At 48.1% G+C, this 27,750-nt stretch overlaps 1 long non-coding RNA gene across 2 annotated transcripts; it reads left to right on the top strand.

The window, feature by feature from the left end:
• Nucleotides 1-40: 40 nt before the first annotated feature.
• On the top strand, nucleotides 41-27,750 carry LOC103346906 (uncharacterized). 2 transcript variants are annotated; one of them, XR_016230219.1, is made up of 3 exons: nucleotides 41-121; nucleotides 26,465-26,737; nucleotides 26,915-27,750. It is a non-coding gene; the product is annotated as an uncharacterized LOC103346906 (long non-coding RNA). The 2 variants fall into 2 exon arrangements; XR_016230218.1 differs by lacking the exon at nucleotides 41-121 and adding an exon at nucleotides 16,894-17,033.

Below are 27,750 nucleotides of genomic sequence, written 5' to 3'. Positions count from 1 at the left end.
TCAGGGTGATGTGGGCTTGAGTGTATTAATTTTTTTTCCAGGTTCTTGCCTCACACAAAGACCAGCATTCTGAATGCAGACACATATAAAGTGCAAAGTGATAACAAAATCTATTCAAAAGGTGAGAAAGTGAACACACATACACACTTGAACGTGGGTTGCCCACGCAGAGAAATACCCATTATGAGAAATACCCATTACGAATGGGCTGGAGGGAGGGAGGCGAGAGCATGAGAACTCCCCCACATTGGCCTCTTTTAGGAGGTAAGGGGTGGTCCTCTACAAGCATGAGGCCGCCTGTGATTTTTATGTTACTACCACAAGTTCCACCTGGAGCTTAATGTCCATATTTTCATGGGGGTCCCCCTCAGGTGCTGGATGAAGCAGCTGCATTCTGGGAAAGGGGGCACTTTGATTGACAAGTCGGAGGATAGAATTACATGTGGGGACTTGCAGCAACCAACCCACAGAGACCTAAACTAGCCACCTACCTATCCATCCCACATCAAGGGCAGAAAATGGGCAACCTGGACCTGGGAGACTCAAGGCTCACGACTTTTAAGGAATCTTAGGAGATGTTCCACAGTAGTCAGATTTTATGTATCCCATGACAGCAAATGGTCCCTTATCCTTACAGAGTGAACATGCGTTGGCCTGGCCCCAAATAGCAAGCTTTAGCTAAGTGGGGACAAATTTCTCACAGGTTGGAAATTACTGTTTTTAGAACATGATTGCATGCTGACGCTTTCAGAGACAGGTTTGCTGAAACAGGCTGCTGGTTCATTTTAAGAAGGTCGTTTCTTGGAATAGATACAAAAAGGAATGTATAAGAACAGAGTGTTAGGGGAGGTTGTTCCAAATGGCTGAGGCGGAACAGACCCTACGTGCACATTACCCAAGTCACATTGATCTGATTGGCAAGATGAACAGCTCTGTGAGTAACACTCCTCAGACAGATCTCAGCAGGTATTTCTCTTGAGTGCTTTGCAAGCTTTCCAGGGGGCAGTTTTATCTTGGGGAGGGAAAATATAATGGTTCGGGCATCTGGAGAACAGGTCCTAGGACCCCTGCCCCCAAACCTAAATGTCGCCCCCTTGATGGGGTCTGCCCTGTGTTTCTCTGTTCCATTACTGCATGAACGAGGTAGGTGCACCGTCTGTTGCACCCAGGCAGGATCTGCATTGCCTCTTTGGAGGAGAAAAAGGCTTTCTTACTGGCCGCTAGAGGTAGGAGAGTATGAGTCAAAACTATGTCCCTGACTGGAAAAGCTCTGTGGATTAGGCAGGAGAAAGCTGATGTACAGAAACACCTGGTAAGGCAAGTTCTGAACGAAGGGACTTGGAATCAGACTGGCCTGCTAAGATGGTTTTGTGTCTTCAATGGCCCTTTTGCTTCTGGAAGGGTCCTGGTGTGTGACAGTTCCCATGATGCCCTAGTTTCTCCAGTTCCACTGGCTGTTTCCTTCTGCACGTGCCCAGATTGTGTGACGTGCCGTCCTCTGCTCTGGGTTCCCACTGCATGTGTGCAACCACGTCCAAAAAAGCAGGAACTTGGGGCCAGCGGGTAAAGCTGCTTGTGCAGTATCTCACCTAGGGGCCAGTTTGAGTCCCAGCTGCTCCACTTCCAATCCAGCTCCCTGTTACTGGCCTGGGAAAAGCAGTGGAAGATAGCCAAAGCATTTGGGCCCCTGCCTTCCACGTGAGGGACCCATGTGAAGCTCCTGGCTCCTGGTTTTGGCTTGACCCAGCCCTGGCCATTGGGGGCCATCTGGAGAGTGAACCAGCAGAGGGAAGCTCGCTTGCTCTCTCTCTGTCTCTCTGTAACTCTGACTTGCAAAACAAACAAATCTTAAAAAAAAAAAAAAAAAAAGGCAGGGACTTAAAATAATGAGCTGACCCATTGTTAAAGCGTGAGACCAGGGAGCTTTCAGGATAGGAATGGGGAGAGGTTTCTGAGTTTGGGGCAGCAGGGGGAAACTTGGTAAAGGGGAAATCTGATGCCAGTTCCTTCCTTGAACACCGCCTTGATCCATTCCTTAACAACAGGTTCCAGCCACAACAGTCAGGCCACTAGGTCTTTAACAGGCTTCCCCACCAAGCTGGTCTGCCTCAGTCTCAACTAGATCGAGACTGACCAGCTGAGCCGCCGCACATGGGTCAAAAAGACGACTGTGACCTACAAACAACCCAGAACCAGAATCACGTCCCTCATGGAACCAGCAGTGGGAGAATGAGTGGAAACGATAGAGCCAGACAGCTGTGGGACATGGAGGTAGCTGACATGACCACATCGGCTGATCATACTAATCCATACCCATATACGGGTTCTGCCACGGCCCAGCCAATCAGAAATTGCTCCATCCCTGACTTCTATTTCCCCAGACTGCAAATCAGAGAGATTTGAGTTTTCCCTCTAGCTCCACACTGACCAACATGCACAGCAAAACCTTCTCTTCCCAAGAGAAGACGATACCGGTTGACTTTGTGCACATCGGGCAGTGAACCTCCTGTGCTCAGCACCACCTCATTTTGTGCTTCTGCAGAACAGATACCTGTAGTTCCGAGAACAGGTTTCACGCTATGCCTTGCAAGTCTGTTTCCTTCTTCCTGGAATGACCTCCCACTCCCTGGCTCTTGTCCTGGCCAACGCCAGCTTAGTCTTCAGGTTTCAACTCAAAAGCTGTTTCTTCCATGAATCCTGCCCTGGTTAACTATGGACAAACCTAGATGCTTCTCTGTTGCCTGAGTATGTTACGCTTACACATTGAAGCTGTACCAGCAACGGGGCTTTCCAGCTAGAGTGACCTCATCACGCTGCAAGCCTGATGAGGGCCGTGACTACGTGCTGGCTCTTGTTGTGAATCTACCAGCATCATGTGTGTACTCAGTCTCTGTTAAATGAGCAAAACCACTCTTATCTCCTGTTCCCAGAGTTAGCAGTTTATGATTGGTTATAGACTTGATGCCCAGAGAAACCCAGTAGCTAAGAGGCAGAGTCCTCATGGCTTATTATTATTATTTTTTAATGAAAGGTTTATTTATTTATTTGAAAGGCAGGAGACAGAAAGAAAGAAACTGAGGAGCCATCTTCCATCCACTGGTTCACTCCCCAAACGCCTGCAACAGCAGGGACAAGGCAAGGCCAAAGCCAGGATCTGGGAACTTCATCCTGGGCTCTCTCGTACGTGGCAGGAACACAAGTACTTGGGCTATCATTTGCTGCCTCCCAGGTGCATTAGCAGGAAGCTGGCCTGGAAGCAAGGAGCAGCTGGGACTGAGGCCAAACATTCCAGTATGGGACATGGATGTCCCATAAAGCAGCCCACCCTTTTTGGCTTCTGAGCCCTGAGGGGCCACCCCAGCTTCTTAGTATTGATTTCGTCATTCCTAGTTCTGTGCTTCAGCTGGTTTTCCTGATCCAAAGCTGCCACCACAGGCTCAAACCCTCAGAGCTTTCTCCCCTTTTACTGCTTCCAAGGGCTATGCAGCTCTTCAGCTACCCATCCCTACTGGGGCAGAAGAGCTAACAGGCCTTGCCCACTTGTCTTCTCTTTGCAGAGTGTGGGGAGCAACTCGGACTAGACTAAGTTACTGGAATTAAGACTTATTCTATGCATCTGCTCTCCCACAATATGGCGCTGGGAGAGGAGGAAACAGCTTCTACGCAGCTGCCTCTTGCCAACTTGAGTGATGACCTCCAGGAGCTGATCCTGCTCCTGATTGGAGGAGAGCAGCGTACTTGGCGTGTGGGTAGCAGAGTTGGGATTGGTGGAAGAGGACTATAAAGGAGGAGAGAGACAACACGCACCGGGAACATCTATCTGAAGGAACACCTGTGCAGCCCCCGAGAGAGCCGGCCGGCGGTGTGCCACTCCCCGGCGGAAGTGGGGAAAGTGGCAGGGGGAACCGCCCTTCCACGGAGGTGGAAGGGTCGGTAGCCAACCCGGGAAGAACCAGCAGCAAACCCGGGGAGGGCCGAGCAGACGAAAGAACAGCGCAGGGTCCTGTGTCGTTCCTCCACGAAGACGGGGAGTGACACAGAGGAAAGGGTTGAAGAAGGAAGGTGCCATTTAAAAAAAATTTTTTTTAAATGAGGCTGGTGTTGTTGCAGAACAGCTAAAGCCGCTGCCTGCGATGCCAGCATCCCATATGGGCGTCAGTTCATGTCTGGCTGCTTCACTTCCAATCCTGCTCCCTGCTAATAGCCTAGGAAAAGCAGTGGAAGATGGCCCACGTGTTTGGACCCCTGCCCCCATGTGGGAGTCCCAGAAGAAGCTCCTGGATTCAGCCTGTCCCAGCCCCAGCTGTTGCAGTTATCTGGGAAGTGAATCAGTGGGTGGAAGATCTGTCTCCTCCCTTGTTTCAGGTGTAGCCCAGCCACTTCCCCTCTCTCCCATTAGAAATTTTTTTTAATTAAGTCTTTTTTTTTTTCAAAGATGTATTTATTTGAAGGCAGAGTTACAGAGAGGCAGAGAGAGAGAGAGAGAGAGAGAGAGAGAGAGAGAGAGGTCTCCCATCCAATGGTTCACTCCCCAAATGGCTGTAATGGCCAGAGCTGAGCCGATCTGAAACAGGAGCCAGGAGCTTCTTCTGGGTCTCCCACTTGGGTGCAGGGGCCCAGGTACTTTTCCACTGCTTTCCCAGATACATTATCAGGGAGCTGGATCGAAAGTGGAGAAGCTGGGATGTGAACTTGAGCCCATATAGGATGCCAGCACTGTAGGTGTGGCTTTACCTGCTATGCCACAGCTCTGGCCCAGAAAAAATTTTTTTTAATTCATTGGAGAAACAGAGGCAAACAACTTCCATCCACTGGTTCACTCCCCAAATTCCCTTGACAGCTAGAGCAGGGCTGGGTCAAGGCTGGAGCCAGGAGCCAGGAATTCAATCCAGGTCTCCCATGTGGGTAGCAGAAACACGATTACCTGCGCCATCAGTGCTGCTTCCTGAGGTCTGCATTAGCAGGAAGCTGGAGGCAGGAGCTGGAGGCAGGTATCAAACCCTGGCGCTCTGATAAAAGACACCAGTTGTCGCTCCCCGTCTTCGTGGAGGAACGACACAGGACCCTGCGCAGTTCTTTTGTCTGCTCGGCCCTCCCCGGGTTTGCTGCTGGTTCTTCCCGGGTTGGCTACCGACCCTTCCACCTCCGTGGAAGGGCGGTTCCCCCTGCCACTTTCCCCACTTCCGCTGGGGAGCGGCACACCGCCGGCCGGCTCTCTCGGGGGCTGCACAGGTGTTCCTTCAGATAGATGTTCCCGGTGCATGTTGTCTCTCTCCTCCTTTATAGTCCTCTTCCACCAATCCCAACTCTGCTACCCACACTCCGAGTACACTGCTCTCCTCCAATCAGGCGCAGGTCCTGCTGTTTATTGGTTGAACTGGAGGCAGCTGTGTAGAAGCTGTTTCCTCCTCTCCTAGCGCCATATTGTGGGAGAGCAGATGCATAGAATAAGTCTTAATTCGAGTAACAGTCTAGTCCAAGTTGCTCCCCACAGATCCCCCTTTCTTTTTATTTTTGGCGTTGATACGCGCCTGTCTTTGGTGCCCCGCGGCACACACTCTGCTCTGCTTGCTGGAGTTGCCCACAGGTGCTTACAAGCCCTACCAATCAGGCAAACCGAATCCGGGTCCTCTCTTCGCCATGTTGTGAGGAGGTTTTTAGGCGCTGATGCGTGCCTGTGTTCGGTGCCCTGCAGCGCATGCTCTGCTCTTCTAGAACTGCCTGCAGGTGCTTACAAGCCCTATCAATCAGGCAAACCAAATCCAAGCCTTCTCATTGCCGTATTGTGGGGAGACTTATTGGTGTTGATAACGTGCCTGTCTTCGGTGACCTGCAGCTGCCCACAGGTGCTTATCGTCTTACTAATCAGGCAGACCGAATCCAAGCTCTCTCATTGCCATGTTGTGGGGAGGCCTTATTTTTCTCTATTTCTCTATCTCTGGGCATTCCTATTTCTCCCATTTTACTTCTATCTGCCAGCATTCCTATTTCTCTCATTTTACTTCTAAACTTCTGTTTCTCTTATCCCCGCGGCTTCCCGGCGCCCGCCCTGAGGCAGCTTCTCGGCGCCTCGCCCCGTGGCGGCTTCCCGGCTTCGCGCGCTCCGCGGTCTCCGCGCCCTTTGCGCCCGCACCACGGCCTTCGCGCCAGCCCCGCACTTCCTATCTATTTGTGCCCCGCGCGCTCTCTGCGCACGGCAGCTTCCGCGAATCACACAGCCTAGCTCACGTTTCCGCCACCGGTATTCAGTCTAAGTTCCCCGGGCTAACCTGGCGAATTCAACCTAGCTTATGTCTGCGCCTTTCGGTTTGGCTTCCCGTCTTTTGCTCCCCGGGCTAATCTGATGGATTCCAACCTGGCCCACGTCTCCGCCTCTGGTTCTAGCTTTTCGCCTTTTGTTCCCCGGGCTGACTTGACGAATCCCAAGCTAGCTTACGTCTCCGCCTCAGCCTGCCCCCGCGGCTTCATCCTCCCTAACATTTTTCTCTACCCGGTATGTTTCCTAACTTTTCTTCCAACAACATTCCCCTCTCATTTCTCCTGGCTTCTCCCCACAGTCCGTATCCGAGTCTAAGTTTCTTCTAGGTTTCACTTTCGCTTTCGACCTTAGAGATTTCTCCCAGCTTCCCTCCGTAGTCCGTATCCAAGTCTATGCCTAGGCTTTCAATAGCTTCTTCCGGCACCTTTTCCGTCCAGCTTTTCCCTAGGCTCTTCTAGTCTCTCTCTCCGGTATTTTCCCACTTTTTCCCGTTTCTTCCCTCCTAAGTTTCTTATCCGAGTCACGGCACCATTATGTCGCTCCCCCTCTTCGTGGAGGAACGACACAGGACCCTGCGCAGTTCTTTTGTCTGCTTGGCCCTCCCCGGGTTTGCTGCTGGTTCTTCCCGGGTTGGCTACCGACCCTTCCACCTCCGTGGAAGGGCGGTTCCCCCTGCCACTTTCCCCACTTCCGCCGGGGAGCGGCACACCGCCGGCCGGCTCTCTCGGGGGCTGCACAGGTGTTCCTTCAGATAGATGTTCCCGGTGCATGTTGTCTCTCTCCTCCTTTATAGTCCTCTTCCACCAATCCCAACTCTGCTACCCACACGCCAAGTACGCTGCTCTCCTCCAATCAGGCGCAGGTCCTGCTGTTTATTGGTTGAACTGGAGGCAGCTGTGTAGAAGCTGTTTCCTCCTCTCCCAGCGCCATATTGTGGGAGAGCAGATGCATAGAATAAGTCTTAATTCGAGTAACAGTCTAGTCCGAGTTGCTCCCCACAACCAGTGTCTTAAGTGCTAGGCCAAGAGCCTGCCTACCCCATTGGGTTATTTTGAAGCACATCCCGAACATCAAATAATTTTATTTATAAACAATTTTATATGTACCATTAAAAGATTAGGACTCTATAAAAGCAACTGTTGGGTCAGCACAATGATTCCATTGCCTGGTGCATCCTGTAAGCCAAGCTCAGAGACACGAGCCTCTTGCAAAAAGGGAGTTTAATGTTTGCATGGCCAAGCAACAGACGTAAGGGCTCTCGTTCCAAATTACTTCCTCCTCTGGTTCAGGAAACAGGTTACAGAGATAAAGAAGCAGAAGCTGGGAAAATCCGGGGAGGGGGTCTGGGCATTAGTAATTTTGTTCTAGCTATGTATGTGTAGAGACTGAGGTTGTCCAACTCATGATCCCCACAGCATGTGTATGTCAACATATCCTTCCACCAGCAGACTTGGTGACATTTATTCTGTTCGTGAGTCATGAACTGCTTCTTCTTCCTCTTTTTTTTTTTAAGGTTGATTTGTTTATTTGAAAGGCAGAGCTACAGAGAGGCAGAGAGAGAGAGAGAGAGAGAGAGGTCTTCCATCTGCTGGTTCACTCCCTAGATGGCCACAACAGCCAGAGCTTCACCAATCCGAAGCCAGGAGCTTCTTCCAGGGCTCCCACGTGGGTGCAGGGGCCCAAGGACTTGGGCCATCTTCCACTGCTTTCCCAGGCCATAGCAGAGAGCTGGATCAGAAGTGGAACAGCCAGGACTTGAACCAGCACCTATATGGGATGCTGGCACCACAGGTGGCAGCTTTACTCACTACACCCCAGCCTCTCTTTATTTACTTATGTATTTATTTTTTGACAGGCACAATGGACAGTGAGAGAGAGAGACAGAGAGAAAGGTCTTCCTTTTGCCGTTGGTTCACCCTCCAGTGGCTGCCGCGGCCAGAGTGCTGCGGCTGGCACACCGCGCTGATCCGAAGGCAGGAGCCAGGTGCTTCTCCTGGTCTCCCATGGGTTGCAGGGCCCAAGCACTTGGGCCATCCTCCACTGCACTCTTGGGCCACAGCAGAGAGCTGGCCTGGAAGAGGGGCAACCGTGACAGACTCCGGCGCCCCGACCGGGACTAGAACCCGGTGTGCCGGTGCTGCAAGGCGGAGGATTAGCCTAGTGAGCCGCGGCGCCAGCCCCAACCTCTCTTTAAAGAAGCAGTTCATCAGGGCTGGTGCTGTGGTGTAGCAGGTAAAGCCACCACCTGCAATGCTGGCATCCCATGTGGGTGCCGGTTCGAGACCTGGCTGCTCCTTTTCTGATCCAGCTCTGTGCTAGGGCCTTGGCAAGCAGTGGAGGATAGCCCAAGTCCTCAGGCCCCTATGCCCACATGGGAGACCTGGAAGAAGCTCCAGGCTCCTGGCTTCGGAAAGTCCTGACTCTGGCTGTTGTAGCCAACTGGGGAATGAACCAGCGAATGGAAGACCTCTCTCTGCCTCTGCCTCTCTGTAACTCTGCTTTCCAAACAAATAAATAAAATCTTAAAAAAGAGTTTAAAGGAGTGAGAGGTTTTGTTTGGAAAAAAAAAAAAAAAACCAATTTGCAGACCAACCATAAAGAGGCTGAGGGAATCCACAGGGAAAAACTGGGCCTTTTTGATTGAAGTCTATTACAGAACCACAATATTATCACATGAATACATCATAGTTGGGAAGTAGCATGACATGTCCAGGTGGTGCATGACATCTCCCCTGACTTCTCCTGAATGTATTGCACATTTGTTGGTTCGCCCAGATCCAGATTTACACATTCTGTTCGGTTGAAATGTCTCTCATGTTCCCTTTATTTACGTGCTTTTTTTCCTTTCCTACTTTTTTTGGAGGAAGTGAGAAGATGAGTCATGTATATTTTCCCACATTGTGTATATGACTGATTGCATCCCGGTGGTGTCATTTCACAAGTTCTTCTGTCCCCTGTATTTCCTGCCCCCTGGTACTTAGCTCCAGCTGTCTGAGCTGATCTGGTCTGATTAGGGGCAAGGATATTTCATCAGAGGCGCTAAGTACACATTTTTGCAATGTTAGTGTTCATTGATATCATGTTAACTCATCTATTTTTTCATTAAGTGTTTGCAAAATGGTGACATTCTAATTCTGCAGTTTCTTCTTTCTCTATTGGTTGGAATTTTTTTTAAAAATATTTTATTTATTTATTCAAAAGGCAGAGTTACAGAGAGAGAGGGAGAGACAGAGAGAAAGAGATCTTCTATCCCCTGGTTCACTCCCCAAATGGCCAAAATGACCAGAGCTGGGACTGAGCCTGGAGCCTGGAGCTTCTTCTGTGTTTCCTACATGGGTGGCAGGGACCCAAGCACCCAGGTCATCTTCTGCTGTTTTCCCAGACTCATAAAGGGGAGCTGGATTGGGAAATGGAGTAGCTGGGACTTGAATGGTTGCCCATATGGAATGCCGGCATTGCAGGCGGTGGCTTTACCCACTATGCCACAACACTAGCCCCTAGCTGGAAAACTACATTCCAGAATTTTTTTCAATGTCTACACATATACTTTAATTTTTTTTAATCTAGGAAAGCAGTTGATCCCGTTATAAGCACTCACAGTCATGGAGAACATAGGCCTATTGGGTAACAGATCACCCAAAATCAAGATGCTATCAAGCAAGAGGTTGAGAACTAACTGCTAAGAAATATAAGCACCTGGATTAATTTAAGGATTAATTTAATTTTAAAAACAAATGCAGGGCAGGCGTTGCGTTATAGCAGGTAAAGTCCTTCTGCGGTGCCCGCATCCCATGTGGGTGCTGATTGAGTCACAGCTGTTCCACTTCTGATCCAGCTTCCTGCTAGTGTGCCTGGGAAAGCAGAGGAAGATGTCCCGAGTGCTTGGGCCCCTGCACCCACGTCGGGACCTGGAGGAAGCTCCAGGCTCCTGGCTTCGGATCCACCTAGCTGCAGCTCCAGTTGTTGCAACCATTTCAGGAGTGAACCAGCAGATGGAAGATCTTTCTCTCTGTCTCCCTCTCTCTCTGTGAATCTGCCTTTCAAATAACTAAATCTTTAGAAAACAAAAAGAAATGCAAGCTTTCAATTCACTCTTCTGAACTTGAAGGTCTACCTGCTGTGTAGCTGTCAGAAAAGCATACATCTTCATAATTCGATGGTCTCAAGTTAAAAAGTTGGTTTTTTTTTTCCCCACAGAAAAGAAAGGAATAATATGAAAACTGCCAACACACACACACACACACACACACACACACACACACACTAACTTTAGACCTGGGTTTGTTATGAGAAAATCCCTTCAGGAAGTTCAGATATAAATCTGGGGCTCTGCTGAGTCCAGTTCCTCGGATACCACTTAGGAAACACACACTGTTTGGGCTGATAGCATTGCTGGTGCTTATCACAGCAAGACAAAGTCAGTGCATGACAAAACCAGTGTTACATCACTCTCAGGGCTGAGAAGGGAAGAAGGGGAGTATACGATCATGAACAGGGCAGAAGCATCCACTCCAGAGCAGGGAGTCATCAGCAAATCATTATCCAGTCATTCGGCTCATGACCTTCAAGGCTTCATCCTTGTCCACTGTGCCCAGCGGGGAGCTTGGTGACCCCAGGGTCTAGCATTGCAGTGGCAGGGTGGGGAGGCTCCATCCATACATTTTTAAATAACAGAATACAGTGAATATTGTTCATTTGCTTTTTGAAAACTCAGCAAACTCTCGGGAACATTTTTCTATACCACGAATTCACTTACTGCATGATCATTAAAAAGGCCACTTTTTTTTTTTTTTTTTTTAAGATTTATTTGAAAGAGTTACAGAGAGGCAGAGGCAGAGAGAAAGAAGTCCCAAACAGCTGGAGCTGAGCCGATCTGAAGCCAGGAGCCAGGAGCTTCTTCTAGGTCTCCCACGTGGGTGCAGGGGCCCAAGCACATGGGCCATCCTCTGCTGCTTTCCCAGGCCAGAGCAGAGAGCTGGATCAGAAGAGGAGCAGCTGGGACTAGAACCAGTGCCCATATGGGATGCTGGTGCTTCAGGCCAGGGCTTTAACCCACTGTGCCACAGCACGGGCCCCCGGCCACATGGGATTTTATCACTTGAAATCAGCACTGTTTCTTAATCAATTCCTTCTTGGATATATTTTTTAAAATATTTTTCCATGTTATAAATGAAATTTCAATATCTACTTCGCTTATAAGTAATAATAAATACATAAAAATTAATTTATGGTTTATAAAATAATTTTAATTATCTTTAAGTGCTTAGATTTTCTTTATCATTTAAAATGTTTTTATTTATTTGAGAGGCAGGAAGATAGAGAAAGAACTCTCATCTGCAGCTTTACTCCCCAAATGTCTGCAAGGGCTAGGATGGGACAAGGATGGGGCCAGGCTGGGACTGAAGCCAGGAGCTGGAATTCAATTCAAATCTTGCACATGTTTGGGTGGCACGAACCGGATCACTTGAGCCTTCACCATAGTCTCCCGGGGTCTGCATTAATAGGAAGCCGGAGTCAGGGCAGAGCCAGAAGTCGAAACCAGGCACGCCAAGCTGGTACACAGGTGACTTAACTGGCATATTAACTGGTAGGCCAAATTCCCACTCCTAAAATAACTATTTAGAATCTTTACTATTTAGCAATGAAAATTTGCACAGTTAATATCCCCCTAGTATGTCAGTTCCTAAAAGTAAAAGTACTGAACCTCTGGGTAGGCAGTTTTTCAGATCAGAGATGGAGCAGCTGGAACTCGAACCAGCACCCCTATGGTGCCGCAGCTTAACCTGCTTAGCCACAATGTTGGCCCCCAACCCTGGCCTTTTAAAAGCTGTAAAGTATCTTATGTTATCATTCCATGATTTATTTAACCATTCCCCAGCTGATGGACATTTGAATCATTACCAATCTTTTGGCATTACAAAAAACTTAGCAATAAATAAATTTGCTCATATACCTCTTTATAAATTTATATAAATTTATCTGTAAGATCGATTTCTAGATGTGGAATTGGTAGGCAAAAAAGCTAGTGCATTTACAATTTGGCAGAGATACTGCGAAAATGCTGGCCCACAGAGGTTTTGCCGAATTACCGTCTACCAGCAGAATGTTAGGATACCCTGCAGTGCAGCGTGTCTACCAACTTCTGACCTTTGCCAGTTTGGTGGGTAAACAACGGAATCAGAATGGTTTTAGCTTGTGAAGCATCCTTTCGTTGCTTTAAATTCATGCTCACCCCGGCCCCTTTATATTTTGCTGTTGATAATTACTGGGAATCAAATGAGGAATTTTAACAAATAAGAAACAAAACAGTAATCAGATTATTTGGGTACTGATCCTTGATAATTATTAAATTAGTGGCTCTCAACTTTGTTGCACCTATGAATCTTCTGGGGTGCTTTTATGAAACACCAAGGAAGAGGCAGGCATTTGGACTAGTAATATGGCCTGCATCTCGTATCTGAGTGCCTGGGACCGAGTCCTGGCTCCACTGCCGATTCGAGCTTCCTGCCAGTGCATACCCTGGGAGATGGCCAGGGATGGCTCAAGCAGTTGAGTCCCTGAAACCCATGTTGGAGACCGGAACTGGATTCCTGGCACCTGGCTTCTGCCTGGCCCAGCTATGACTTTTGGGGGCATTTGGGGAATGAATTGACAGATGGGAGAATTCTCTCTCTTTTTGTGTGTCTCTGTGCCTCTCAAATAGATAAAATAAAAAATATTAAATTACTAAAGAAAACTCCAATAATCTCTTACCCTTGATTGATATGTTCCAAGACCCCAGCAGATGCCTGAAATCACAGATGACACTGAACTATATATATACTAGGTTTTTTTCCTCTACATGCATACATGATACCGATTAATTTGTAAGTTAGGCAAGGTAAGAGATTAGCATCAATAGCCAATAATAAGTTAGAAAAATCATGACCATGTACTACAATAAAAATTATGTGAATGTGGATGCTGTTTATTCCTCTAATATTTTCAGACTGTGGCTGACTGTGGGTAACTGAAATTGCAGAAAACAAAACTGTATAAGGGGAGATGACCATGTTGTATATGATCATGTGATGACATGACCTGATAAATTGCTACACACATAGCATTAAACATTTGGCAAGACCACACATAACATTAAACATTTGGCAAGACCATAATATGCACAGCACAAAGAGGGAAGCTGACTGGAGACTGAAATTTCATTAGTGCTAGCTCACCAGCATTCACCAACGTTCATCAGGTGGCGATAAATACACATGGCAATACAAGATTTTAGTAATAGGGAAATTGTGGGGAATGTGGAGGTGGGGGACAGGAGGATACGGAAGCTGTACCCTCCATTCAATGTTTTCTGCAAGCCTAACTGCCCCAAGGAATAAAAATCACTAATTGAAAAACAAAAACCAAGAACGAAGGTCCACTTTCCCCCAAGAATCTCAAAAGCGCTCAGGCACCTACACATGTGTCGATGGTTTAAGCCACTGCCTTAGGAAGTGGTGAAGGCAGGGCAGGCTTTGCCCAAGCCTCTACACAGACCAGTTTGGTCAGATTCTCTGGAGGTGGGACCCAGGCTTCGTGGCAGTTTTCAAAAGCTCCTCCTGATGACTCTGACATGCAGTCAGATCTAATATGGAAGTGGATGTAAGATAATGATTTATTGTTGCCATTCAACCCTGGTCTGGGCCTCCCGAAGACCCTTGAAGGGGGCATCCAAGAATTTCTTTCTTGCAAGCAAATCGGATCAAGGCAAGCCAGTGAGGTTAGCCACGTAGTCTGTTCCAGTGGCTCTCAATGGGCAGCCCTTGGACCAGCATCTCAGCATCACCTGTAGGTTGGTCAGAAATGCAAATTCTTGGGCCCTGTCCTAGACCTGCTGAATCAGACACTGGGTCGGGGTGAGGAGGGGGGGCCCAGCAGTTTGTGCTTTGACAAACCCCCTCCAGATCACTGCGCTGCACACTCACATTTGGGAACCATGGCTGTAACCTGAGATGATTCCTCCTAGTGCCTGGACGTTGACCTTGCCCCTTGAGAAAATGAACCGTAGCGTGATGCTCATAAATGGCTGTTATGGTTTGGAAAATATTTTGCGTGTTCCCCGCACCAAAGCCCCATGTGTTAAGGGCTTGATCCCCTGAGTCTTATGTTGACTGATTAATGATGGAACTTAATTGACTTACGGTGTCTGAAGGTGGGGTCTTGGAAGTGATTAGACTGAATTTGGTTGTCAGAGTGGAGTCCCGATGCTTGAACCACTGCGGTGAGACAGAGAGAGACACGTGGATGTGAATCCAGAGTGTGTTCCCTGTCTCTCTCTCTCTGCCACCTGACTCCCTATGTGATAGTCTTCTGCCTGAACCAATGGGGTCACCTGATGTTGGACTGCGAACCTCTGAATTATTCTAAGATTTTTTAAAAAATTTATTTGAAAGAGTTAGAGAGAGGAGGAGGCAGAAAGAGAGAGTAGAGGTCTTCCATCCACTGGTTCATGCCCCAAATGGTCGCAACGTCCGGAGCTGTGCCGATCCAAAGCCTGGAGCTTCTTCCTGGTCTCCCACTCGAGTGCAGGGGCTCAAGCACTTGGGCCATCTTCTACTGCTTTCCCAGGCCACAGCAGAAAGCAGGATGGGAAGTGGAGCAGCCAGGACTCACACTGGCGCCCATATAGGATGCTGACACTGCAGGTGATGGCTTTACCCACTATGCCACAGTGCCGGCCCCAAATCTCTGAATTCTAAGCCAAAACAAACCTTCCTTCCTAAGTAGCTCCTTTTTGTATTTTAGCTGTAGTAAAGAAATGCTGACTAATACAGTGGTGTGCTTTGCAAGAGCTCCCCGGATAGCTGTAACTAGTTATGACTGTTAATGGAGTTCCAGATTTCAAAGTCGTAATTAAGAAGCACACTTATCTGAATGTGCAGTAAACCAGATTTTATTGGATTTACACCAGAGACTTTAATGGTGTTGCTGTGTTAGCATTTTCTTTTCTCACCTGTGTCTGGATAAAGCTTTTGTTGTTTGGTTTTACCCCCTCCACAGATGTTTTAACTTCTTATATAATTATATTAATCACAAAAAAGTGGAATTTCACCTGGGTTTCCTCACATAACATGGTAGAAGCCAACACAGCACTACCTGTCAGTGTAAGCAAGGATTTCCTTTAGAGTGTGAAAAAAAAAAAAAAAAAAAAGGACTATCAGGGGCTAGGGTTGTAGCGTAGCAGGTTAAGCTGCTGCCTACAACACCAGCATCCCCTATGAGCACCAGTTCTAGTCCTGGCTGCTCCACTTCTGGTCTGGCTCCCTGCTAATGTGCCTGGGAATGTAGAGGAAGATGACCCAAGTGCTTAGGCCCCTGCTGCCCTCTTAGGAGACCCAGATGAAGGTCTTGGCTTTGGCCTAGCCTGGCCCTGGCCAAGGCAGCCGTTTGGGGAGTGACCCGGCAGATGGAAGATCTTGCTTACGCTATTCCTCCTCTCTCTCTCTCTGTTAACTCTGCCTTTCAAAAAAAGTAAATAAATATTTAAAAAATAATGATAAAATATCTTCCCTGACATTTGTTTACCAATCCAACTTTTTCAAGTACCAGAGATCTTTGTTCCCAGGATTTTCATGTACCTTGTATCTATCTCCTGCTTTCAATATGCGATTCTCTAACAAATATTTCTAAATGGATCCATGAATATTTTGCCTTCTTTTTGAAGAATTAGCTCCAGTAAATGGGAAAAACAATTACCAGATGATGAAAAATTATGAGGTTGGATATTTATTAAAACACTTGAATGGAACCTTTCTTTCTTTTAAGATTTATTCATTTATTTATTTGAAAGGCAGAGTTACAGGAAGGCAGAGACAGAGGGAGAGAGAGAGAGAGGTCTTCCATATGCTGGTTCACTCCCCAAATGGCCGCAACTGCCAGAGCTGCACCAGTCCCAAGCCAGGAGCCAGTAGCTTCTTCTGGGTCTCCCACACAGGTTCAGGGGCCCAAGGACTTGGGCCATCTTCCACTGCTTTCCCAGGCCATAAGTAGGGAGCTGGATCTGAAGTAGGGCAGCCAGGTCTCAGACTGGCACCCAGATTTTGGGATGCTGGCATTGCAGACGGGGGCTCTATCCACTACAGACAGCGCCGGCCCCAAAACCTTTCTTATCCTTGCAAGATAAGCAAGCTACACATCCTACAAACCCTCAAAATATGAATACATGGATTTGTGCTAAATGCCCACAAACAGGGCTGTGTACAATGTTGCCTGCAGGTACACAGGCTGTATTTTTTTCTTACTACACTCCTAGCTCTAGGTCATTCAGTAAGTACAGCTTGAGTTAACAGAACCTGTTGTGCCAAGTAATAGCCCACCTGGTAGGAAATTCTTCCATTTCTCAGGTTTGTGGATTGAACTGTTCTGGAAATGAGTAAGCATTTATTAATTTATACTTGTGTTCTAGGACACTTAAAAGAAAAGGCAAGATTCTTCAACTGGTCTTCCCTGATCTTGTTTAGACAGTCAGCTGTGGCTTTAAAGGGGGAATTTAAGAACAAAATAAGAAACTAAGAACAGAATAAAGAAATAATGAAGGCATATAACAAACTCATCTGCCAGTATTTAAAATGTAACTTTTTTTTTTTGACAGGCAGAGTTAGACAGTGAGAGAGAGAGACACACACAGAGAAAGGTCTTCCTTCTCTTGGTTCACCCCCCAAATGGCTGCTACGGCTGGTGTGCTGCACCGATCCGAAACCAGGAGCCAGGTGCTTCCTCCTGGTCTCCCATGCAGGTGCAGGACCCAAGCACTTGGGCCATCCTCCACTGCCTTCCCGGGCCACAGCAGAGAGCTGGACTGGAAGAGGAGCAGCAAGCTGAACAGAACCGGCGCCCCAACTGGGACTAGAACCTGGAGTGCCGGCACCACAGGTGGAGGATTAGCCTAGTGAGCTGCGCCGCCGGCCTAGAATGTAACTTTTTAAACATTAGTTAGTCTTTGGAAATATGTGTTTAGGAATAAGCAAATAAGTATAGCTCCATTGTGTACATTACTGTGTTTTGTTTGTCATTTTAATATTTTTTAAAATCTAGGTTACCTAATTTGTTGACTTATTATTACTCATAATATTTCCTAATAACTATTTTTAAAAAACAACAGTGTAAATGAGATCTGAAATAATTTTTAAACATTATTTATATATTTATTTTATTTGAGATGTAGAGAGACAGATGGACAGACATCTCCCATCTGCTGGTTCAGTTCCCAAAAGCCTGCAACAGCTGGGCCTGGGCTGGAGCCAGGAACTCAGGGGCTGGCGTTGTGGCATAAGCAGGTAAAGCCACCACCTGCAATGCCATCCCATATGGGCAACTGATTGGAGATCCAGCTTCTCCACTTCCAGCTCCCTGCTAATGTGCTTGGGAAAGCAGTGGCCCAAGTCCTTGGGCCCCTACACTCACATGGGAGACCAGGAAGAAGCTCCTGGCTCCTGGCTTTGGCCTAGCTCAGCTCTAGTCATTGAAGCCATTTGAGGAGTGAGCCAACAGATGAAAGATCTCCCTCTGTCTCTCTGTAACTCTGACTTTCAAATACTAATTTAAAAAAGGCAGGACTCCTACATGGATGAAAGGAACCCAACTGCTTGATCCATGATGGCCACCTTATAGGGCTGACATTAGCAGGAAGTTGGAGTCAGGAGTTGAAGCTAGGAATTGAACTCGGGCACTCTACTTGGGCCGTAGATATCTTAACTTCTAGGCCAAGTGCGTACTCCTGTTTCACAAAAAAAAATTTTTTTTTTGACAGGCAGAGTGGACAGTGAGAGAGAGAGAGAGAGAGAGAGAGAGAGAAAGGTCTTCCTTTTGCCGTTGGTTCACCCTCCAATGGCTGCTGCAGCCGGTGCGCTGCGGCCGGCGCACCGTGCCTATCCAAAGGCAGGAGCCAGGTGCTTCTCCTGGTCTCCCATGGGTTGCAGGGCCCAAGCACTTGGGCCATCCTCCACTGCCTTCCCGGGCCACAGCAGAGAGCTGGCCTGGAAGAGGGGCAACCAGGACAGAATCCGGTGCCCCGACTGGGACTAGAACCTGGTGTGCCAGCGCCGCTAGGCAGAGGATTAGCCTATTGAGCTGCGGCGCCGGCCTCAAGAAACTTTTTGAAGTACAATTCAATGCTATATGATCCCAGCTACATGACATTCTGGAAAAGGCAAACTGTGGTGACAAGCACAGGGGTCACCCAGGGGTTAGGGAGATAAACAGGTGGAATACAAAGGATGTTTAGAGCAGTGAATATACTCTGCGTGGTGACATAACGATGGGCACATGTCGTTCTACCTTGTTCCAAACCCATAGAAGGTACACTGCTGAGGGTGAACCCTACTGGGAGAATGGACTTTGTGTGAAAATGATATGCCCATTGTCAATTTGTCAGGCATAACCAATGGGTTCTTGTGGTGGGGGGTGTTGATAATGGGGGAGGCTGTGCATATGGAGGGGCAGGGGGGACAAGGGAACTCTCTGTACCTTCTGCTCAATTTAGCTTTGAACTTCAAACTGCTCTTTAAAAAAAATATTAAAAAAAAAAGCAACAACTGGAAAGTCCCATGTCCCAGGGCAATAGCACTTACAGCGTGGTCTGGTGCCAGGCACTGAATTGTTTGTTACTGGTCTGTTATGAGATAAGAGCTTGTTCCAGAATGTAACTCAATCTGCTGTTGCCTTTGTTCCAAAGGTCTTGCTCTGAAAAGAAAAAAAAAATCAGCTGAACTGAACAGTGTGTTTAATAATGTGGACCATACTCCAGTGCCTAAGGCACTGTATGAGGAGCTACAAAGGAAAATCTGACATAAGCTTACTTACAGTGTGGGGGGAAACAAGACATTCACATTACTGGGCTGGTTATTAGGTAAGCTGGGGTAGGTACTGCAAGAAGCTCCAACAAATAAGGAGAGGGCTTTCCATTGGGAAAATCTTTCACTGCTTCCAGGAAACAGCGGGTCTGAACTAAGCTTTCAGTGGTGGTTAAGATTTGATGGCAGGGGTACGGTGAAAAGAAAAGGCATTTGAGGTAGAGCATAAAGTAAGTGAAGGCTTAGAAATGGGGTTGACATTGTCTCAGGGTAAAGTGAGTCGTCTATTTGGCATGGGTAGTTGGGTATGCAAGTTAAACACAAGGCTACTTCAAAAAGTTTGCAGAGCAATCGAGTTTAAAGATATGTTTATTTTGGCACAACAAAGTTTTTTGAAAGCCATGGGCAGTTTTCTCATACCATGCATTTTCCATGAACTTGTCAAGGCCCCTCATACAGTGAGGTAAGTTCAGAAAGTATTGGAGGTCATATTAGAAAGAACCTGGGGCCGGCGCCGCAGCTCACTAGGCTAATCCTCCACCTAGCGGCGCCGGCACACCGGGTTCTAGTCCTGGTCGGGGCGCTGGATTCTGTCCTGGTTGCCCCTCTTCCAGGCCAGCTCTCTGCTGTGGCCCGGGAGTGCAGTGGAGGATGGCCCAAGTGCTTAAGCCCTGCAACCCATGGGAGACCAGGAGAAGCACCTGGCTCCTGCCATCGGGTCAGCGCGGTGCGGCCATTGGAGGGTGAACCAACGGCAAAGGAAGACCTTTCTCTCTGTCTCTCTCTCTCTCACTGTCCACTCTGCCTGTCAAAAAAAAAAAAAAAAAAAAGAACCTGGACTTGGCATGATGAGTTTAATCTTCTATTTGGGGAACAATATTCCAGACCAGGAATTGGCGTGGTTCTGTTGTGATCTGAAAGGTTAACTCTAAGTGGACATTTGGCCTAGCAGTGAAGATGCTGCTCGGGACTCCTGTGTCCCACCTGGGAGGGCCTGGCTTCAGCACCAGGCTCTGCTCTGAAATGTACCCTGGGAAGCAGATAGGTTGCCTCAAGTGATTGGATTCCATGTGGGAGACCTAGTTAAAGATTTGTTTATTTTACTTGAAAGAGTTACAGAGATCCAGAGGCAGAGAGAGAGAGAGAGAGAGAGAGAGAGAGGTCTTCTATCCGCTGGTTCACTTCCCAAATGGCTGCAATATCTGGAGCTGGGCTAATCCAAAGCCAGGAGCCAGGAGCTTCTCTGGGTCTCCTCTGTGGGTGCAGGGGCTCAAGGGGTCAGGCCGTAGCAGAGAGCTAGATCAGAAGAGGAGCAGCTGGGACTTGAACCAGGGCCCATATGGGATACCGGCACTACAGATGGTGGCTTTACCCACTATGCCACAGCACCGGCCCCTAGATTGAATTTTGACCTGAGCTGGAGCTGTTGAAGACATTTGGGGGAGTGAACCAGCGTATTGGAGTGCTCTCTCCGTCTCTTTCTCTCTCTGCCTCTCAAGTGAATGAACTTTCTAAAAAAGGAAAAGATTTGCCTCACAACACTGAGGAGAAAACATTTAAAAAGGAAAAGACTAGTTAGGATCACTAGTGATTAGCATGCTATATGAATAATAAGAGCCCAATAGTGAGAGATTGAACCAGTGCGAACCGAAAGGAATGGAAGACATACTTGCAGGCCTTGAAAACTGCTTGAATAAGAGTGTCTAGGGTAAGAAAGGGTGCCTGGAAGGATGATGGTGCAAAAACCAAGGTAGGGAAGATGGCCAGCAGAACTGGTTTGGTGGGAAGATGATGAATGTGGCTTGGATTGAGCTTGTGGTGCTTGGCCAGAAATCCAAGTAGAAATGTACACAGACAATGTAGGTCAGCAGCTCGAGAGCGCTGAGGTCTAGTGATCCTCATCTGAGAGGGAACAGCACAGAGGGGATTAGGGAGCCTTGAGGACTGAGATGCTGAGTGAGAGCTTTCACTGCTTGGAGAGAGCAGGGCCTTGTGGCAGGGAGACAAGTTTGGGTATTGCAAGGGGAGAAGGCGCAGTGTCAGAGAGGGGCGAGAGAACAAAAAGAGCCATTAATAATGGCTACCAATGTCCAGGGAAGACGGGGACTCCAAAGAACACGGCTTCATGGCATCCGGGCAGGAGGGGTCCAGAGGCAACGGTGACAGTGGCACATGCTGGCAGAGTGTTGGTATTGGCTGCCACATTGGCAGTTGTAAGTGTGGGCTACCTTGTGTCGTTTGAGAAGAAGCAAGACGGGCCCTTGGGTTTGGAAAGAGGAATGCTTGTAGGCTGAAGAGAAGGAGCGAGGGACAAGGCAAGAATGAGGCTGCAAGCTAGAGGGTGTGGTTGCAGGAACAAGTCTGCAAAAGGAGTTGCAAGGTGGGAGGGAGGTGAGGGGGTGGGCTTGGAAGGAAGGAGGTGTATGCATTTCAAGATGAAAGGCTAAGTATGGACACAGAGGCATGTTGATGAGTAGAGGCAGGGAGCTGAAGGCGTTTTTGGCAAGCAGCTCTTCTCAAGAGAATAGGAAGCGAGGTCACTAGATGCTTGCAAGGTGTCTGGCGCGTAACAAATCTTCCCAGGCAGACGAATCAATTAATTCACAGGCTTTTATTGGGGTTCCGCTCCCGGGTGAGGTTCCCCGGTCCCAACAGAGCAACAGAGCGGGGGCCGGGGAAGTCGCGCATCAGAGATTGGGAGAGCTCCTTTTATAGATTCAGGGCATGGGGGTTAAAGGTTGAGGTGGGTCTGATCCTCATTGGTTGACCTTTAGGCACCCGCAGAGACCTTGACAAGGACTTTTCTTCCCCACACGTACAGGTAGGGACGTCTCCATTCCCGGAAGTATAGGCCTTCCTTCCATGCGGATCCCAAAGCTACCAATGCTGAGAGTGGAGAAGAAGGGAAAGGATTGCAACAGCTGCTAGGAATCACATAGGGAGTGCACGAGACATAGGTAAAGAGATTCTGGAAACCTCTGGGAGCCCAGCTGAGTCTAAATCCAAGAACGATCAATAAAACCAGTTGGCACTGGACATGGTCTTGATGAATGTAGCTCAGGATGCTTCCCCTTCCTGTAGTCAAAGATTAGGCAAGGGGCGGTCATTTGGCCAAGCAGGTAAGGAGCCAGTTAAGGGGCAGCTGCTTGGCAGGTGAAGTTGCCACCTGGGACATCTGCTCCAATGAGAGCACCTGGTTCAAGTACTGGCTTTTTTTTTTTTTTTAAGGTTTATTTATTTATTTGAAAGTCAGAGTTACACAGAGAGAGGAGATGCAGAGAGAGAGAGACAGATAGACAGACGGACAGAGAGAGGTCTTCTATCCAATTGGTCGCAACAGCCGGCACTGTGCCGATCCAAAGCCAGGAGCCACTTCTGGGTCTCCCACGTGGGTGTAGGGGCCCAAGGACTTGGGCCATCATCCACTGCTTTCCCAGGCCACAGCAGAGAGCTGGATTGGAAGAGGAGCAGCCAGGACCAGAACCAGTGCACATATGGGATGCCAGTGCTCCAGGCCAGGGCGTTAACCCGGTGCACCACAGCGCTGGCCCCCCAAGTACTGGCTTTCACATTTCCAATCCCACTTGCTGCTGGTATACATCCTGGGAGGCAGCTTGAGTATTTGGGTTTTCACCATATAGGAGATCCAGATGGAGTTGCAGGCTCTTGGTTTCGGCTTGGCCTAGCTCTGGCTATTGCAGGTAGGCATTTGGAGAGTGAACCAATGGATGGAAGATCTCTCTCTCTCTCTTTGCCTTTAAGTTAAATGAAAATAAATTTTTAAAAACTTTTTATAAAGATGCCAGTCAAGATGCTTTTATCCCATATTGGAATCCCTGGGCTAGATACCTGGCTCTGGCTCCCAGTTCTTCCTGCTAATGTGGACCCTGGGAGACAGTGGTGATGGCTCAAGTAATGGGGTCCTTGCCACCCATATGCGAGACCAGGATTGAGTTCCAGGCTCTTGGCCTTGGCCTGCGCTCTTCCTCTCCATTGCAGGCATTTGGAGAATGCACAAGCAGGTGGAAGTGCTTTCCATCTGTCAAATAAACCTGAGTTGGAGCAGCACAAAACTGGGAATGGCTGGAGAAAGCTTTTGGGGGTCCAGGGCCCTGAGGGGTTGCTCCCTTGTATCCCACACAGACTTCTAGTTGTCCTGGCTCCTGTTCCTCAGAAGCCAGGAACTTCAGCTTTCTTTCCAATCTGCAGCCGTGCTTTGCTTCTGTGGGATGCACTGCATCCCGTCCTTCAACAGAATCCCTCTGAGAGAGCAGCAGAAAGGGACACCCAGGAGACACTGACTTTATCCGCCTTGCAAGGCAGCACACCCCTTTTTTTTTTTTTTGACAGGCAGAGTGGACAGTGAGAGAGAGAGAGACAGAGAGAAAGGTTTTCCTTTTGCCGTTGTTTCACCCTCCAATGGCCGCCGCAGCCAGAGCACTGCGGCCTGCACACCGCGCTGATCTGAAGCCAGGAGCCAGGTGCTTCCTCCTGGTCTCCCATGGGGTGCAGGGACCAAGCACTTGGGCCATCCTCCACTGCCTTCCCGGGCCACAGCAGAGAGCTGGCCTGGAAGAGGGGCAACCGGGACAGAATCCGGCGCCCCAACCGGGGCTAGAACCCGGTGTGCCGGTGCCGCAGGCGGAAGATTAGCCTAGTGAGCCGCGGCGCTGGCCAGCACACCCTTTTTTTAAAAGCTCCATCACTTTGGGTGTCTCAGCTGGACATCACCATCATGGTGGTTGTCCTCACCATCATCATCATCATCGCCATTGTCAACATCATTTCAGCATCCTCCTCCTCCTCCTCCTGAGTGGCTAAGCCTGCCTGGGGTTACATAATTAGGGAATGACAGTGTTGGCTTGATGGCATAATCTGTCTGATTTACTTATGTTGTGCTGGGGTCTCCCTGCAAGGGCCACCTGGTCTCGGGTTAGGATTTGAGTCTCACCACTTGTTTTTTTTTTTTTTTTTTTTGACAGGCAGAGTTAGACAGTGAGAGAGAGGGAGAGAGAGAGAGAGACAGAGAGAAAGGTCTTCCTTTCCGTTGTTCACCCCCCAAATGGCCACTACAGCCGGTGCACTGCGGCTGTGCCCATCCAGCGCCAGGAGCCAGTAAACCTCCTCCTGGTCTCCCATGCAGGTGCAGGGCCCACGCACTTGGGCCATCCTCCACTGCACACCCAGGCCACAGCAGAGAGCTGGACTGGAAGAGAAGCAACCAGGACAGAATCCGGCGCCCCAACCGGGACTAGAACCCGGGGTGCCGGCGCTGAAGGCGGAGGATTAGCCTAGTGAGCTGTGGCGCCGGCCGAGTCTCACCACTTGTAACTGAGACACCCCGGTGTGGGGACTCCTCTGGGCTCCATTCCCATGTCCATAGCATGAAGATGCTGGATTGTCGTCCTAATAGATGCTCCTTCCTCCTTCAAGTTTGCTCTTTCTGTGAGAAATCATGGGTAAAAAGACAATGGCAGAGTAACTGACATTTCCTCTGTGCCTAAGATGTGCCAGGCCCTACTGTAAACACTTTATATTATGAATTCAACCAACCTGATGAAATAGGCACTATACTGACCCATTTTACAGATGAGGAAACTGAAGCCCAGAGAGCTCTGAGTGGTTTGATCAGGATCACATGGCCAGTAGGTGGTGGATCTGTCAAACACCACACATTCTGCTCCTACCACAGAGGCCCCATGGGGATGGGGGTTTTGTTTTGTTCCCTAGTGTACCTACCTAGTACAAAATAGAAGCCCAGTGAATAATTGTAATGAACAAATTAAACATGAGGAAAAAAAAAAAAACAAGAAGAAATGAAAGAATGAATAGGGAGGGAAAAGAGTCCAATTTTCTCCAAATCTAATTCTATAGTATTTGATTTGCTTGATGCACATGTGTTTCTCATTATTTTTCAAGCGGGATCTAGGCATTCTAAGAAAATTTGGGAATTAGTCCCTTTTTTCCCCTCCAGATGATGTGGAGATAGGATTTCAGAATCTGTTTCATCTCTGTGTTTTCAAATGAAATTAGTAACTATATAAGAGCCCAATTGTGCAAGTGCTTGGATGAGAACTCAGTATCATTTCGTTCGCTGGGGTTTGGTAAAGGCAGAGTCTTCGGGTTGTGAGATGGTTTGTTACCACCCACATAACCTGGTTCCAGTGGGGAGCTCTCTATGACCAGTCCACTGAGGAAAAACCCAGGTGAACTTGGACTTGGATTATGATGAACGGGCTGGGAGAGCACAGCTGCAGAGCATGCCCGAAAGTTAGCAAGAGGGGGAAGGGAAGGGAATCCCAAACCCTCCTGCCAGCCAAGTTTCTGTTAGCTTCTGCCAGTAGGAGGCACTGGTGAGAGAGCCAGTGGTAGGAAAAAGGGACAAACTGTACTTCTTGAGGTAAAATCCCGTAAGTATTCATACTAGAGTAACTTATTTAATCACTTCCTTACAGATTTTAAAAAAATATTTATTTATTTGAAAGGAAGAAATTAAGGGAGGAGAAGAGAGAGAGAGAGAGAGAGAGACAATCTCCTATCCACTGGTTAACTCCCCAAATGGTCACAACAGCCGGAGTTAGGCCAGGCCAAAGCCAGGAGCTAGGAACTTCTTCCGGGTCTCCCACAAGGGTGCAAGCGCCCAAGCACTTGGGCCATCTCCCACTGCTTTCCCAGATGCATTCGCAGGGACCTGGATCAGAAGTGGAGCAGCTGGGACTCAAACCTGCACCCATATAGGATATGGGCACTGCAGGCAGAGGCTTAACTTTCTATGCCACAGCACCAGCCCCTTTTCCTTATATTTGAAGTTGCTAATTGAATGATGAACCACAGTAACAAGTTGCTTGTAGCCAATACATGCATCAGCATGTAATCCTTACTGCTAACCTCACTACATAGTATCTATCAAGTTTATCCTGGCAGTACTGACTGTTCTGTCTTGAAACGCCTGTGGCAGGGCTGGTTCTGTGGTGCGATGGGTTAAAGCCCTGGCCTGCAGCACCAGCATCCCATATGGGTGCCGGTTCGGGTCCTGAAGAAGCTTCTGGCTCCAGCCCTGGCTGTTGGGGCCATTTGGAGATTGAACCAGTGGATGGGAGATCTCACTGTCTGTTGTTGCTTCTATTTCTTTCACTCTGCCTTTCAAATCAAATATATAAGTAATATGAATAGATAAAGAATGTATATTTATTATATAGAATATATTTATTATATGAATAAGAATAAAGAAATAGATTAGTAAATAAATAAATCATAACCAGACATTCCCCACCCCTGGGTCACTGAGCATCCCTGATTGGATAAAATGTGTAGACTATGCACTTTTCCGGGAAGTAACATTAAGAGTCTCTTTGATCTCTGTTGACTTTCTCAGAAAGGATTTGGACATCTTTGTTGGCATCAGAAGAGAAAAAGAGCCGTCACGGAAAGCTATCTGAGGTTTGTCCTCTTTTAGCTGAACCAGCTGAAGTCTTAACAGATTTGTGTATGACTAATACTTGGTGAATAGCTGTGTGCTTAAAGACCCGTGAAAATAAAAATTAGAAGAGCATCTTGGCCGCACAATATGGTGAACGTGCTCAGTGACTTTTTGTATTTAAAATGGTTGGTCCCCTGTTCAGTGAATTTTACTTCCATCAGACAATTGGTAAGTATGTTTTGCGCATTGGGAAAACGGATTGAATTGTAATTGTACCTAGCTTCAAGGATGTTTCGCAGATTTCTCACTGCCCTGCTTCGGCTTATCCCTGTGCTAAGAACCGGCTCTTAGATCACAGGCAGCGTTTATGCTCGGTGAAGTTTCTGATTTTTAATCACATTACAGATGAAAGAAGATGTGAAGCACTCGCTTGCCCCAACTACTTAACTACTTCAAAAGGATGAAAACAATCAACTGTGGGGAAATACACAGAAGCCTTCTCACGAGCACTCAGAGAGATGACCAATTTTAAATTCGTCTGAGATCCTCAGAAATTAATTTTGAAAATAAACCTTGCACAGATTTGCTCAGATAATTATAACAAAATGTGACATGAGTACAAATGGTTCTGAAGCTTGCTAGTATTAACTGTTTTTCACATTTTCTGCCTCTATGTGAGGGGACTTCAAAAAGCTCATGGAGGGGCTGGTGCTGTGGTGTAGTAGGTTAAGCCACTGCCTGCAGTGCCGGCATCCCATATGGGCGCTGGTTCGATTCTCAGCTGCTCCACTTCCTATCCGGCTCTCTGCTATGGCCTGGGAAAGCAGTAGAAGATGGCCCAAGTCCTGGGGTCCCTGCACCCACATGGGAGACTGGATGAAGATCCTGGCTTTGGCCTGGCCCAGCTCTGACCATTGAGGCCATTTAGGGAGTGAACCAGCAGGAGGAAAATCTCTCTCTCACTCCTTCTTGCTGTCTCTGTGCCTGTTTCTCTGTAAGTCCAATTTTCAAATAAATAATTTTTTTAAAAAAGAGTTTTAAAATAGCTCATGGAGGGGCCCGCACTGTGTCATGGTGGGTTAAGCTGCTACCTGCAGTGCTGGGATCCCATATGGGTGCTGGTTCTGGTCTTGGATGCTCCACTTCAGATTCAACTCCCTGCTAATGTGCCTAGGTAAACAGCAGAAGATGGCCCAAGTGCTTGAGGCCCTGCATCCATGTGGAGAAGCTCCTGGCTCCTG

Source organism: Oryctolagus cuniculus, chromosome 2 (assembly GCF_051225735.1).
Source record: "Oryctolagus cuniculus isolate XC-2025 breed Fujian yellow rabbit chromosome 2, ASM5122573v1, whole genome shotgun sequence".
Classification (NCBI taxonomy): Eukaryota; Metazoa; Chordata; class Mammalia; order Lagomorpha; family Leporidae; genus Oryctolagus; species Oryctolagus cuniculus.
The sequence above is the reverse complement of the archived record's forward strand: the minus strand, read 5'-3'. Positions and strand labels throughout refer to the sequence as shown.